Source organism: Aotus nancymaae, unplaced genomic scaffold, assembly GCF_030222135.1.
Source record: "Aotus nancymaae isolate 86718 unplaced genomic scaffold, 86718_ANA_hifiasm-v0.15.2.pri h1tg000067l, whole genome shotgun sequence".
Classification (NCBI taxonomy): Eukaryota; Metazoa; Chordata; class Mammalia; order Primates; family Aotidae; genus Aotus; species Aotus nancymaae.
In genome coordinates this window covers 17,314,294-17,329,007 of record NW_026988482.1, presented here as the reverse complement: position 1 = coordinate 17,329,007, position 14,714 = coordinate 17,314,294, and the positions used below count along the sequence as shown (strand labels likewise).

General features: G+C 43.7%; 1 protein-coding gene across 3 annotated transcripts in view; it reads left to right on the top strand.

Annotated features, from left to right (window-relative positions):
- Window positions 1–1,011: 1,011 nt before the first annotated feature.
- SENP5 (SUMO specific peptidase 5) overlaps window positions 1,012–14,714 on the top strand; it is a 65,911-nt gene continuing 52,208 nt past the window's right edge. The window contains exon 1 of one of the 3 annotated variants that reach the window (XM_012435054.2): window positions 1,012–1,070. The gene's annotated coding sequence lies outside the window, so the exon portion shown is untranslated. Of the gene's footprint in view, window positions 1,071–9,774; window positions 9,858–14,714 lie in introns of those variants that run through there. The other 2 variants (XM_064366960.1, XM_064366959.1) reach the window with 2 other exon arrangements.

Here is a 14,714-nt window from a genome sequence, read left to right as displayed (position 1 = left end):
CGATCTCGGCTTACCGCAACCTCCGCCTCCTGGGTTCAGGCAATTCTCCTGCCTCAGCCTCCTGAGTAGCTGGGATTACAGGCATGCACCACCATACCCAGCTAATTTTTTTTGTATTTTTAGTAGAGACGGGGTTTCACCATGTTGACCAGGATGATCTCGATCTCTTGACCTCGTGATCCACCCGCCTCGGCCTCTTAAAGTGCTGGGATTACAGGCCTGAGCCACCGCGCCTGGCCCCAATTTATAGCTTTATTGCCTACACAGGTGCTCAGGAACACCCTTCGTATTCCATTGCAGTCACCTCCACTTTATTCTTCCAGATTGAGTATGTCCCAAACTGAACTCATCTTCTGCCATAAATCTGCTATTATTATGTTTTTACCTATCAGGACATTGGCTTATAATTTTGGAAAGCATTCACAGTTGGGGCGGGTAGGACATTTATGTGTCACAATACCGGACATTTATCACAATAGCGGGGGGGGCGGGGGGGGCAAGATCAATGAATGGGAAAACCAGAGAGGAGACGGACGTCTGGGCCAGGCCTCACAACGTCCAGAGCTGGAATGGGTCTTTTGCTTTCGGCGCAGGGGTGACGGGATCAGTGAAGGGCAGGGGTGTACACTAGCTGCGGTCTGATTTAGCCCTTTGGGGTTTAAAAACTGTAGAAGGGGCTGAACAGAAGTCTCAAACGCGCTTTGCAGGGCCTGAACGCAGCTGTCATCCCGGCGCGTTCCGAGGGAGACCGGGGCTGGGGACTTTGTGACACGCGAGGGCCGAACGGCTCCGGGCCGGGAGGCGGGGCGGGAACAGCGGAAGCGGGGCGGTGCCAAGACCCCCCCCCCCGCCGTCAGGCGGAAGGGCGCGGAGGAGGTGACGCAGTAGGCCAGCGCCGGCGTCGCGGCAGCGGCTTCAGAGGAAGCTCGGCGGCGGTGGCCGCGGCGAGCAGGCCGGACGCCTACTCGCTGGCTGGGCTTCCTCTGGAGCTGGCGAAGGCGGGGCCCGCGGTCCAGGGTGCTGCCGCGTCGGGGCCGGCGGTGGGACAGGTGCTGGGAGCGAGGGGGCAGGTAAGCGGGGGCGCGGGCAGCCGAGTGCCGGACGTAGCGATCGCTTGGCTGGGCTGGCTGGCCATTCCTGCGCCTGTGCGCGCCACCTCAGCTCCCGGCCCGGAGGCCTCAAGCCGCCCTCCCCCATCCCGAGCCGGAGGCCGCGGTCCGTCCCGGCCACAGCGTGCCTTTCCCGGGGAGGCGCGCGAGCTTGTCCCGAGGGGCCGCTGCCTGCGCTCTCGCTCCAGCCGGGCTGTGCGGCGGAGGCACCGCGAAGCTGGCGCCGTACCCTCCCCGACCCCTAGCTCCTCCTGAAGCCTTGAAAGCTCTGGAAAGAGAATCGGCTGTCACAGGCTTCCAGCTCGGGCCGCCTTGGAAGTCCAGGGTTTTTATTTATTTGCTTGGACTGCCCTGCCTCCTTCCGGCCTTGATTCCTTCCCCCGCGTTCCCGGGACCGTTTTCCAGAGAGCCTGGCTGGGCATGAGCGCGGCGGGAGCCGTCTTTTCCCTTCGGTCTGCGCTGGGCGGTATCAGCCCCCGCTCTTCGCCCAGTGGCCACTCTGTCGTGGGAAGAGGGATGCAGAGGGGTTGTGGGAGTTTTGGACTTAGAGCCAGAATAGACGAGGTGAAATCCTACCCTGCTGTCTGGTAGTGTTTTTCATCTCATGCTAGACATTTCGACCTTTTTCACCGCATGTAAAATGGGACTTTTTTCTACCAACATAAATTATAATGTTGGGAGAATTAAATGAAGAAAGCAGACGTTAGTTATGAAATGTTTTGAGAATATGATTAAATTTAAGAATATCCAGAACACTTCATGAAAGATTCCTAATTCTGTTTCCGCCCCGCCCCCCCCCCCCATTTTGCCCGGAATAACTAAGCTTGGTATGGAGAAGGGTGCCCGGAGATGCCAGCCTCTTGTGTGGTCAGAGCCTAACTGCAGCCTCTGCTTTGGGTGGGCAGTATCAGGAAGAAAGGAGACTGTCTCCCAGCCATCTACATGTCTCACGCTTTTTGATAGCACGGTATTGGTTATATGAGGGATGGCTTAAATGAGTTTTGATCTTTACTCAAGATAGGTTTTTCCCAGGTGATCTTTTCTAGGAGTGTAGAGGAGGGTGATAGGGAGGGAGGCTTCATTTACACCTTGGTTCACTCTTACTTTTTTAAAAAAATTATTTATTTATTTTTTTGAGACAGAGTCTTACTCTGACGCCCCGGCTGGAGTGCAGTGGCGCGGTCTTCTCCGTTCACTGCAACTTCTACCTCCTGGGTTCAAGCGATTCTCCTTGAATTGATTCAGCTTCCCGAGTACCTGGGATTACAGGTGCCCGCCACCACGCCCGGCTAATTTTTGTATTTTTAGTAGAGTCGGGGTTTCACTATGTTGGCCAGGCTGGTCTCGAACCCCTGACCTCAAGTGATCTGCCTGCCTCAGCCTCTCGAAAGTGCTGGGATTACAGACATGAGCCACTGCACTCGGCCTATATCACTTTATAAATCAGACTTTTTTTTTTTGTAGGTTATTATGTGAATCCTTCAAAAGTCATAGAAAAATTGAAATTTAACAATATTTTGCTTTCATTCTAGCTTGTCATAAACCCAGTGCTCTATACACAGGCCTGCCTTTCCCTCCTCCATCCTGGTATGCATGACCATTTACTTTGTTATTAGCCAGCTTCCTGTGGAGCTCAGTTTGAGAACAGGGGGTTCTGTGTTTCTTTAGTTGCCATACAAACATCTTACTGAAGTAGATCACCTTGGCATTCTCGATATTAAGCATGTCTTTGTGAATTTTTAGTTCATTTTTCTTTTCTTCATTAAATTGTACTCTGTCACTGATTTAAAGAATTTGGTAGATGCTTTAGGAAGGGTCAACTGATAAGGTGGTCACAGTGTTTGACATGTACTTTTCTTATCCATTATGATGAAACTTGTGACTTTTTTTGGGATGTGGGTAATATTTTCAAAATTTAAGGTAAATAGGCCATCAGGCTGAGTTGAACATTCTCTTTTAGGGAAATATATTCATTCTTAAATTATTCTTTTGTAGCCTTCTCATTGCTTTAGCAATTCCTACTCTGTTATTGGTAGAGCCAGAAATGGACCCTACGTCGCAGATTCTCCAAAGATGCTAAATTTTTTTTCTCTAAAATGACCATGTTTATAGCATGTTGGTTTTCTTTTCTTTCTTTATCGATATGGAGTTTCGCTCTTTTTGCACAGGCTGGGGGGTAATGGTACGATCTCAGCTCACTGCAACTTCTGCCTCCCAGGTTCAAGCAATTCTCCTGCCTCAGCCTCCCAAGTAGCTGGGAACACAGGCACCCAGCACCATACCTGGCTAATTTTTGTATTTTTAGTACAGATGGGGTTTCACCATGTTGGCCAGGATGGTCTCAATCTCTTGACCTTGTGTTGATTTTCTACAACAGATGATAAAAGACATCATAAAGTCACTGATTTAAAGTCATGGTAACATATAGGTGGTCTAATACATTCAGAGTCTACAGAGACCTGGTATGTATCTGAAAAACCAAATGGCTGAATCTCTAAAATTTTATTTTTGTGTCTGAAATACCTTAACTCTAAAGTTGATGAATTGATGTTGAATTTCAGATTCTGACAGAAAACTTTTCACATTTCTGACAGGAAACAAGTAGAGGTATATATGAAGGGTTGGTATGAACCCAGGGTTACAGTTTCAGTCTAAACAGATACTACAGATTTAACATTGAAACATAGCAGGGCTATGGAGTAGTAACAGCCTAGCAAAACGTAAAGATTAGAAGTCACTTGCTGGCTCTTGAGGCAGTCTTCTGACTCTGAAACTACTTGAGATGAAACTTTTGAATAATTTTTTTAACTTAATTTTTTTTTCTTTTGAAATGGAATCTTGCTCTGTTGTCTAGGCTAGATTGCAGTGGCAAGATCTCAGCTCACCGAAACCTCTGCCTCTGGGCTTCAGGTGATTCTCCTGCCTTAGCCTCCTGAGTAGCTGGGACTATAGGCATGCGCTACCATGCCCAGCTAATTTTTATATTTTTAATAGAGATGTGGTTTCACCATGTTGGCCAAGATGGTCTCAATCTCTTGACCTTGTGAGTCGCCCACTTCAGCCTCCCAAAGTGCTAGGATTGTAGGCATGAGTCACCATGCCTGGCTAACTTAATTTTTTAAATATATAATTACGGCTAGCTGTGGTAGCTCATGCCTGTAATCCCAACACTTTGGGAGGCTGAGGCGGGCAGATCACCTGAGGTCAGGAGTTTGAGACCAGCCTTGCTAACATAGTGAAACCCTGTCTCTACTAAAAATACAAAATTAGCCAGGTGCGGTGGCACATACCTGTAGTCCCAGCTACTCAGGAGGCCAAGGGCAGGAGAATCGCTTGAACCTGGGTGGTAGAGGTTGCAGTGAGCCTAGATCTGGCCATTGCACTCCAGCGTGGGCGAAAATCAAAATTCTCTCAAAAAAAAAAAAAAATTACACACAGTGAAATACATAGATGTTAAGGGTTTTTGTTTTTTAAAGCATATATACACAAAATGGAAGACAGAACAACAGCAAAAACATTTGGAAGTTGGAATGCAGATTGATTTAAGCAATCTGCCTGCCTTGGCCTCCCAAAGTGTTAGGATTACAGGCGTGAGCCACCACACTTGGCTGATACAACTTTTTCATAGTGAAGCTTCAGTTAACCTGTACAGTGGCTGCGCTGCAAACTTTCACCCAAATATTGCGCTACTTAAGGGGTTGCTTAGGCTTGGGGCTATCCTGGAGTTGGAGAATGTCTAACAAGAATGTAAAGCTCACTTCTTTTTCCTATATGTGTGTGCATTTTATCTTTGAAGGAATATTGATATTTGATCAATGTAAACATAACAGCATGGCTGTGAATACAGGGACAGAAATGTAAAGGAAACCCATGTGAAAGTTGCTTTAATTACTGTACTGTTTTATTTGAGAATCTTCAATGGCAGTATCTTTTGTCTTTGCTCCAGGGTCAGATTTCCTAAAGAAGAAGGGATCTCCTGCTTGGAGAGTACAAAGCAGGCTTCCAGCTGTCTACTTGCTAAACTGAGAGAAAAGCTGGAGGTCTTAGCATTCATTATTTAAACACTCATTCATGTTCATTTAACTCAACTGTTTTCAGAAAGATGACCTCATTCTCAGCTGGACCAGTTGAAAAGCTTTCCAGTCCAGGAATCCACTATCCAATATGGTAGCCACTAGCTACATGTAGCAGCTTAAATCTAAATAACTAAAATTAAAGGTTTAGGTCCTCAGTTGCACTAGACACATTTCAAGTGCTCAGTGGCCACATTTGCTGAGAGCCTACCATATTGGGCAGAGTAAATATAGAATATTTCTATCATTGCAGAAATTTTATTGGGCTGTGTCATTCTAGTTTAGAGAGGAAGGCTCCAGGTTTCTGTAAGGATGAGTTAAGGGACAGTTGGCTGGTTTCATGGAGTGTGGGAGGATATTTAAATCATTTGACCAATTCTTTTGTTTTTAGTATCATGTTCACATTGCTCTGTAGAACAATTCCTAACCTGTTCTGAGGTATTGTTCTTTAGATTGCTTTCCTTGAGTCTCCCTCTGTGGCCCAGGCTGGAGTGCAGTGGCATGAACTCAGCTCACTGCAACCTCTGCCTCCCAGGTTTAAGCAGTTCTCCTGCCTCAGCCTCCTGAGTAGCTGGGATTACAGGCACCCACCACCATGCCTGGCTGATTTTTGTATTTTAATAGAGAAGTTTTCACCAGGTTGGCCAGGCTGGTCTCAAACTCCTGACCTCAGGTGATCCACCTGCCTTGGCCTCCCAAAGTGCTGGGTTTACAGGCATGAGCCACCTTGCTCAGCTGAGATTTAACTTCTTTAGATCATTCAGTCAGTCTACATTCTAACTTCCAGAATGTTTTTGCTGTTCAGTCTTCCATTTTGTGTACGTATGCTTTAAAAAACAAAAGTCCTTCAGGTTTATGTATTTCACTGTAAGTAAGTTATATCTTTAAAAAATTAAGTTAAAAAATTCCTTTTTTTTTCTTTTTGAAACAGAGTCTACCTCTGTTGCCCAGGCTGGAATACAGTGGTGTGATCTCAGCTCACTGCAACCTCTGCCTCCCAGGTTCAAGTGATCTTTCTATCTTAGCCCCGCCTAGTAGCTGGGATTATAGGAGTACACCACCGTGCCTGGTTAATTTTTGTATTATTATTATTAGTAGTAGTAGTAGTAGAGTTGGGGTTTCACCATGTTGGCCAGGCTGGTCTCGAACTCCTGACCTCAGGTGATCCACCTGCCTCGGCCTCCCAAAGTGTTGGGATTACAGGCATGGGCCATCACACCTAGCCACGTTAAAAAAGTTTTTTTCTTTTTTTTTAAGAGACGGGGTCTCACTTTGTTGTCCAGGCCGGAGTGCAGTGGCTGTTCACAGGCACTATCCCACTACTGATCAGCACAGGAGTTTTGACCTGCTCTGTTTCCGACCTGGGCCAGTTCACCCCTCCTTAGGCAACCTGGTGGTCGCCTGCTCCCAGGAGGTCACCATAATGATGCGGAACTTAGTGCGGACACCCAATCGGCATAGTGCACTACAGCTCAGAACTCCTGGGCTCAAGCGATCCTCCCACCTCAGCCTCCCGAGTAGCTGGGACTACAGGCACGCGCCACCGTGCCCGGAAAAAATTCTTAAGGTGTTGATCAAAAGATGCAAAGTCTCAGACTGGAGGAGTAAGTTTTACTGATCTATCCCATTGCATGGTAACCACAATTAAGAATGAATTTCTTAAGAACGAAGGCCGGATGCGGTGGCTCACGTCTGTAATCCCAGCACTTTGGGAAGCTGAAGCGGGCAGATCACCTGAGATCAGGAGCTGGAGACCAGCCTGACTAACATGATGAAACTGCTTATCTACTAAAAATACAAGATTAGCCAGGCATGGTGGTGCACGCCTGTAATCTCAGCTACTTGGGCGGCTGAGGCAGGAGCATTGCTTAAACCCCGAAGATGGAGGTCGCAGTGAACTGAGATCGTGCCATTGCACTCCAGCCTGAACAACAAGAGCGAGACTCTGTCTTAAAAAAAAAAAAGTATGTATTTTGAAATTGTTAAAAGAATAGATTTTTGGTGTTCTGATGACAAAAAGTTGGTGAGGTGATGAATATGTTAATTAGCTTGATTGAATCTTTCTACAATGTATACATAGATCAAAACATGAGATTGTATTCCATAAATATACACAATTATTTTCCAAATAAAAATACCTGAATCACAGCCTGGCCAACGTGGTGAAACCCCTCTCTACTAAAAATACAAAAACTAGCTGGGCGTGGTGGCACGCACTTACACCCCCAGCTACTTAGGAGGCTGAGGCAGGAGAATGCTTGAACCCAGGAGGCCGAGGTTGTAGTGAGCCAAGATTGTGCCACTGCACTTCAGCCTGGGTGACATAGTGAGACTAATCATAAATTAATTTTAATTAATTATTTAGGATTGGGTCTTGTTATGTTGACCAGGTTGGTTTGTATCTTGGCCTCAAAGGATCCTTCTGCCTCAGTCTCTTGAGTAGCTGGGATTATAGATGTATGCCATGGTTCCTGGCTGGTTTTTTTTTTTTTTTTTTTTTTTAATTTAATGGCTTACACCTGTAATCTTAGGTAGTCAAGGCAGGAGAATTGCTTGAGCCTGGGAGTTTGGGGCTGCAGTGAGCCATGACTGACAGAATGAGACCCTGTCTCTTAAGAAAAATTAAAAAATAAAAAAGGGAAATTTTTTTATTCTTAATGAAGTTAGCAGGGAATGATGGCAAAATGTGTCTAACAATCTGCAGTCTTTATCCACAAGTAAAGTACTTCATCAACATTTAAACGTGTATAAGAATCTCCATTAAAAAAATGTTTCAGCTTTACCCAGGCTTCTTGAGCAGTTTTATGTATTGCCATCTTTATTCTACCGTCGTTTTTGTCCTTTCTATTGTGCTAAAATTTCTCCTGCAAATGTCAGAATTCAGTGAACACTGTTAATCGTTATCTTCCTTGGCTTCTCAACAACCTTTGACCATTTCCCTCTTTTTAGAAACTTGTTCTAGCTTTGCTGATACCACTACCTTTACCTGATTTTCCACTTTATCTCACTGGTCCTTCTTTTTCACTTTCCTTTGCTTAGTCTTCTTTCTTTATCTCACTCTTAAATCCTGGAGTTCCTTGGGATATTGCCCTAAGGTACATTCCTTTCTACCTTTTACAAATTCTTTCTAGGTGATCTTATCATTTTCTATAGCTTTGGTTACTCTAAACTGAAAACTGCAATTCCCATAGTGTCCTCTTTTCAGAATTCTTGAACTGTATATCCCACAGGATATATCCACTTAGATTTCTGATTCAACATGTGAAATAAATAGATCTCCAATTCAACACGTGAAAGACTAAAGGCATGGTCAGTATAACTTTACCCTGTCTCCATCTATGTTCCGTATCAGTGATACCACTATTTACCTAGTAGCTCATACTTTTACCCCCTACAGATAGGCTTTTGACAAATTACAAGTCCTGTAATTTCTGTGTCCTGAAGATTGATTCACTTTGCTACATCCTCCCAGTTTTCTCCTTAATCCAAGAGGCTGTCACATTGTACCTGCATTTATTTACCTGTGACAGACTCCTAGTGGGTCTCTTCTGCTGTGGCCTTCTCCTAGCGATTTTGCACATTTCAGGTAGAATAATTTTTTTCAAGAATAAGAATCAGATGTTTGTCTTTTAGTGGCTTCACACCAACCTTATGTTAAGTATCAGCATCATGAATTTAGCTCTCCTGTTCTTTATTTACCCCTTCGGTGCCTCCTTTCAGTGTTACTGAAGTTCTTTCTGTTCTTTGGAATGCTGAATTCCCTCTCTTGCCTAGTAACTCTTGCTCATCATTTGTCTCACCTGAAAAATAATTTATTCAGAGAAAAAATAATTTGTTCAGAGAGGTGTTTCCTGACCCTTTTGCCAGAAATTTCCATTGTGCCTTGAATTTGACCTTTTTTTTTTTTGAGACAAAACCTCGCTCTGTCACCCAAGCTAGAGTGCAGTGGTGTGATCATAGCTCAGTGAAACTTTGACCTCCCGTGCCCAAGTGATCCTTCACCTCACCCTCCTGAGTAGATGGGAACACAGGCATGTGCCACCACTTTTGGCTAAAATTTTTTTTTTTTTTGAGACAGCATCTCCCTATGTTATCCAGGAAGGTGATCTTGAACTCCCAGGCTAAAGCGATACTCCACCTTGGCCTCCCAAAGTTCTGGTATTACAAGCATAAGCCACCATGCCTGGCCGATATTGGCAGTATACCATAATAAGAGTTTATTTGAATTACATTATTTATTTCATATTAAGAAGTTTGTTTATATATAAGTGATTGTTCCACTCTAAACTAGAGGTTCCTAAACTTCTTGTTTACAGCCTCCTTAATATATTTTTTTACATGTCCTTAAGCCTAACAGTTTAATTTATTAAATAATTATGTTCAAACAGCTTAAGAAGTATTTAAGTTCTAGTAACCTAATTGACATCTAAGACATACACAAATTAAAAGACAAAATCAGATAGATGTGGTGGCTTGTGTCTGTTATCTCAGCTTTTTGGGAGGCCAAGGTCGGTGGATCGCCTGAGCCCAGGAGTTTAAGACCAATCTAGGCAACATAGTGAGACCTTATTTCTACAATTTTTTTTTTTAAATTGCCAGGCATGGTGGTGTACGTCTGTAGTCCCAGCTACTCGGGAGGCTGAGGGAGGACTGCTGGAGCCTGGGAGAGGCTATGGTGAGCACTGATTGCAACACTGTAATCCAGCCTTGGTGAACAGAATTAGACACTGTCTCAAAAAAATAAAAGAAAAATTTATATTTTTATTTTATTCTTAAATAACTACAGTTGTTTGCTGAATATGCTTGTTGGGGATGACAAAACCCAAACCCTGGAATCATATTGAACACTGCCACTCACACTACCTTTTACTGTTTTAATTAAACTTCTTTGGGGGCTGGACATGGAGGCTTATGACTACAATCCCAGCACGTTGGGAGGTTCAGGTGGGAAGATCATTTGAGACCAGGAGTTCAAGACCAGTCTTGACAACATAGTGAGACCTCCATCTCGCTACCTTATTTTATTTTTTTAATTTAAAATTTTTATTTATTTATTTATTTAGAGACAGAGTCTCACTGTGTCACCCAGGCTGGAGTGCAATGGCATGATCTTGGCTCACTGCAACCTCCGCCACCCAGATTCAAGTTATTCTCCTGCCTCAGGCTCCCGAGAAGCTGGCCATTACAAGCGCCCACCACCACACCCAGCTAAGTTTTGTATTTTTAGTAGAGATGGGATTTTACCATGTTGGCCAGGCTGGTCTGGAACTCCTGACCTCAGGTGATCTGCCCTCTTCAACCTTCAGAAATGCTGGGATTACAGGTGTGAGCCACCACACCTGGCCACCGTCTCGTTATTTTCAAAAATAAATAACATTTGCTTACATCTTTGCTTTCTCTACTCATTTTTTTTTTTTTGCTCTGAATTGATATTTGCATACTTATTTTTTTTAAAATCACAGCAACCAACACATACTCAGCTTTGCAAAGATTATGATATCATTAAAAGGAATATAGCATGATTTATTTTGAACCTGATCTTGAACTAGTAATTTACTGAGTGTTTGACAAATACAGAATATCACTTTTTCCCTGTAATTTAGAATTTCCTGTGGTGCCCTTGTGAGATCTCTACAGAATCACAGGTTGCCTTGGGCACAGTTTGGGAACTGTGATCCTAAACTGTTAATAGGTTAGTGTATATGCTTATAGACATTTTTCTGATTCAAGCATATGCATGTAGTTTTCCTTTTAACAAAAATGGGCTGGTACATATTGCACAGCAACTTGATTTTTTTCGTTCAACAGTGTATCGTAGTAAAGGTAGTGGATTGAACATATACACCTAATTTTATGCCAGCCTGAAAATTTCATTAAAACAATAGAAGACTTCAAACAAACAAACAAACAAAAACCTTGTCCAGGCACGGTGGCTCACACCTGTAATCCCAGCACTTTGGGAGGCTGAGGCGGGTGGCTCATGAGGTCGGGAGTTCAAGACCAGCCTGACCAATATGGTGAAACCCTGTCTCTACTAAAAATACAAAAATTAGCCAGGTATGGTGGCAGGTGCCTGTAGTCCCAGCTACTCGGGAGGCTGAGGCAGGGGAATTGCTTGAACCTGGGAGACAGAGGTTGCAGCGAGCCAAGATTGCACCACTGCACTCCAACCTGGGCAGCAGAGTGAGATTCCGTCTCAAAACAAAAAAACAAAACAAAACAAAAACCCTCAAGATAACAACAGGAACTATGAGCATAACAACAATATTGTGAAAGCTGGAAAGCAGAAAAGACTAATGGTAACTAATTCACCAACTTGAAAAAGCTGTATCATAAACCAACAGTGGAGAGAGCCTTCAAATAGTCATGTTATATTACCAAACCCTATAAAAATCTCAGCGTTAGCTGTGTCGTATACTGTGGAGGTGAAGGTGGAACAGAAAATATGAGTTGTTTGAAAGTGTTTCAGAAAAGTATTTCCACATCTGACCTCCCTTTCTTCTCCCGGTAGACATAAACAGGGTAACTAGAGACTTACTATCTGGAGTAGAAAAGAATTATTATCTGGACAAAGGGATACCATGCATAGTTAAGGGTGAGGTACTGTGCCTTATAAAGAAGCCTAGTGGAAATTTGTATACTGAAGGCAGAAACCTCTAGCCTTTTTTCCTGACTTAGTTCTCAGAATCTTGTCCCTTTCTACTATTTCCCATTCACCAAAAGCAGCCTCTTTCAAGTTTAAGCTATTGAATTGGTGTAAACAACATGTCTTTAAATTACCTTTTTATTTTTTTATTTTTATTTTTTGAGACAGAGTCTCGCTCTGTTGCCCAGGCTGGAGTGCAGTGGCACGATCTCAGCTCACTGCAACCTCCACCTCCTGGGTTTAAGCAATTCTCCTGCCTCAGCCTCCTGAGTAGCTGGGATTACAGGTGCGTGCTACCATGCCCAGCTAATTTTTGTATTTTTAGTAGAGACAGGGTTTCACCATGTTGGTCAGGCTGGTCTTGAACTCCTGACCTTGTGATCCACCCACCTGAGCCTCCCAAAGTGCAGGGATTACAGGCATGAGCCACTGCGCCTGGCCACCTTTTTATTTCTATTTATTTATTTTCTTTTGAGACCAGAGGCTTCTTGTTGCCCAGGCTGGAGTGCAGTGGCACGATCTCTGCTCACTGTAACCTCTGCCTCCTGGGTTCAAGTGATTCTCCTGCCTAGTCTCCCAGGTAGCTGGGATTGCAGGTGCCTGCCATCACACTTGGCTAATTTTTGTATTTTTAGTAGAGACAAGGTTTCACCATGTTGGCCAGGTTGGTCTTGAACTCCTGACCTCAAATGATCCTCCCACCTTGGCCTCCCAAAGTGCTGAGAGTACAGGCATGAGCCACCGTGCCCCGCCTAAATTACTTTTCATAATGTAACTTTTGATTACTTAATTTATGCTTTATCTGTTGATGAAGATCGTTCTTTTTCACATCTGTTCCCTGCATCTGTGTGCATGCATACTTCTTATCTTCCCTCCAAGATATCACTGTATCTTCCCTCTATAGGGATGCCATAATTTTTTCTAGAATTAATTTTCCTGAATGGGGGGCAGTATTGCTATCCCAGGTGAGTTAATTCTTCATTGTTCTGTTTATTACTTGATATTTAGCATCCTTGGACCCCAGCACCAAATGTCAATACCAACCTCAATGCATTACAGCAACCAAGAATTTCCCACATATTTCCAAACATTGGGTTGGGGTGTCGTATGTAGTATCTGGTTGAGAAACATTGGGTTAGAGCAGTGTGGAGCTGATTACTATTGTGTAAATGGTAGTCGTAGTTAAGTCATGTAGTATACCAAGGTTTACAACCACTATTTTCCCTTTCTTGTACATTTTTTTGTTGCCCCTGAAATTAATTGTTTTTATTTTTTGTTTAGTGTTCTCTGTACCTACTAACTGCAAGCTCTCTTTTGATTGTCTATATCTCCTTTATTTGCATTCTTACACTTTAGAAATTCTATGAGTGTCACATTCTTGGAGCCTTTTGACCACTCCCTTCAGGATTGGTGGCTCTCCAGGCTTGAGGCACATTGTCATTCTGCATCTATTTTTACTGTTATGTTTAGTATTCTCTTTGCTTGACCCTTGTTTTGGATCTCATTGCCTGGATCGTGTGTCTTCTTGACTTACTCCCTTATTTGCCAGAGTATCTCTGCATCCTTCTCAGAGTACCTGTGACTCCCTGAGAACGATGCATGGGAGTTAAATATTTTGATAACTTACATCTCTGAAAAGCTTTTTCTGTTAGTTTTTATGTTAGTTTCAGTCTGTAATTTTGTGGTACTTTCTAGGAGATTGCCTCAAAATTTTAAATGTTTTAAATTTTTGGCCCAGTGCGGTGGCTCACACCTCCCGAGTAGCCGGGACTACAGGTGCGCACCACCACGCTAGGCTAATTTTTGTATTTTTAGTAGAGACAGGGTTTCAACCATGTTGGCGAGGATGGTCTCCATCTCTTGACCTTGTGATCTGCCCGCCTTGGCCTCCCAAAGTGCTGGGATTACAGGCGTGGGCCACTGCGCCCGGCCATTTTTTTTTTAACTTTTAACTTTGAAATAAATTCAAATTTACAAAAAAAAAAATGGCAAAATATTACAAAGTTTTCCTATATGCTTCACCTAGCTTTGCTCCAGTTTTTTTGTTTTTTTTTTTTGTAGACACATTCTTGCTCTGTTGCCCAGGCTGGAGTACAGTGGTGTGATCTTGGCTCACTGCAACCTATACCTCCTGGGTTCAAGTGATTCTCCTGCCTCAGCCTCCTGAGTAGCTGAAATTACAGGTTTGTGCCACCACGGCCATCTAATTTTTGTATTTTTGGTAGACATGGGGTTTCACCACGTTGGCCAGGCTAGTCTTGAACTCCTGACCTCAGTTGATCCACTCACCTCAGCCTCCCAGAGTGCTGGGATTACAGGCATGAGCCACTGCACCTGGCCTTGTTTTAGTTTTTATGGAGACAGAGTCTTGCTATGTTGCCCAGGCTGACCTTGAACTCTTGGGCTCAAGCAGTCCTGCCTCCGCCTCCCAAGTAGGTGGGTCTACAGGTGTGCACCACTGAACCTGGCCTCTCTAATGTTATAGAACTATAGCACGTTATCAAGGCTAGGAAATTAACATTAATAGAATACTATTAACTGATCTACACACCTTATTCAAAGTTTGTCAATTGTCACGTGACTTTTCTTTTTCTGAACTAAGACTCAATCCAGGATTACACCTTGCTTCTCCTTAATCTCAATCTTTTATTCTAGGACAGTTCAGTCTGTCTTTGTCTTTCAGGACTTTAATTGACCTGATTGAAGAGTATTAGCCAGTTATATATTAGCCAGATATAGAATATCTCCCCAAATTTGGGTTTGTCTGTTGTTTCCTCATGATGATGATGATTATTATTTTTTTAGAAAATCTCTCTCTGTCGCTCAGGCTAGGGTGAAGTCCTGCCATCTCGGCTCACTGCAGCCTCCGCCTCCCAGGTTCAAGTG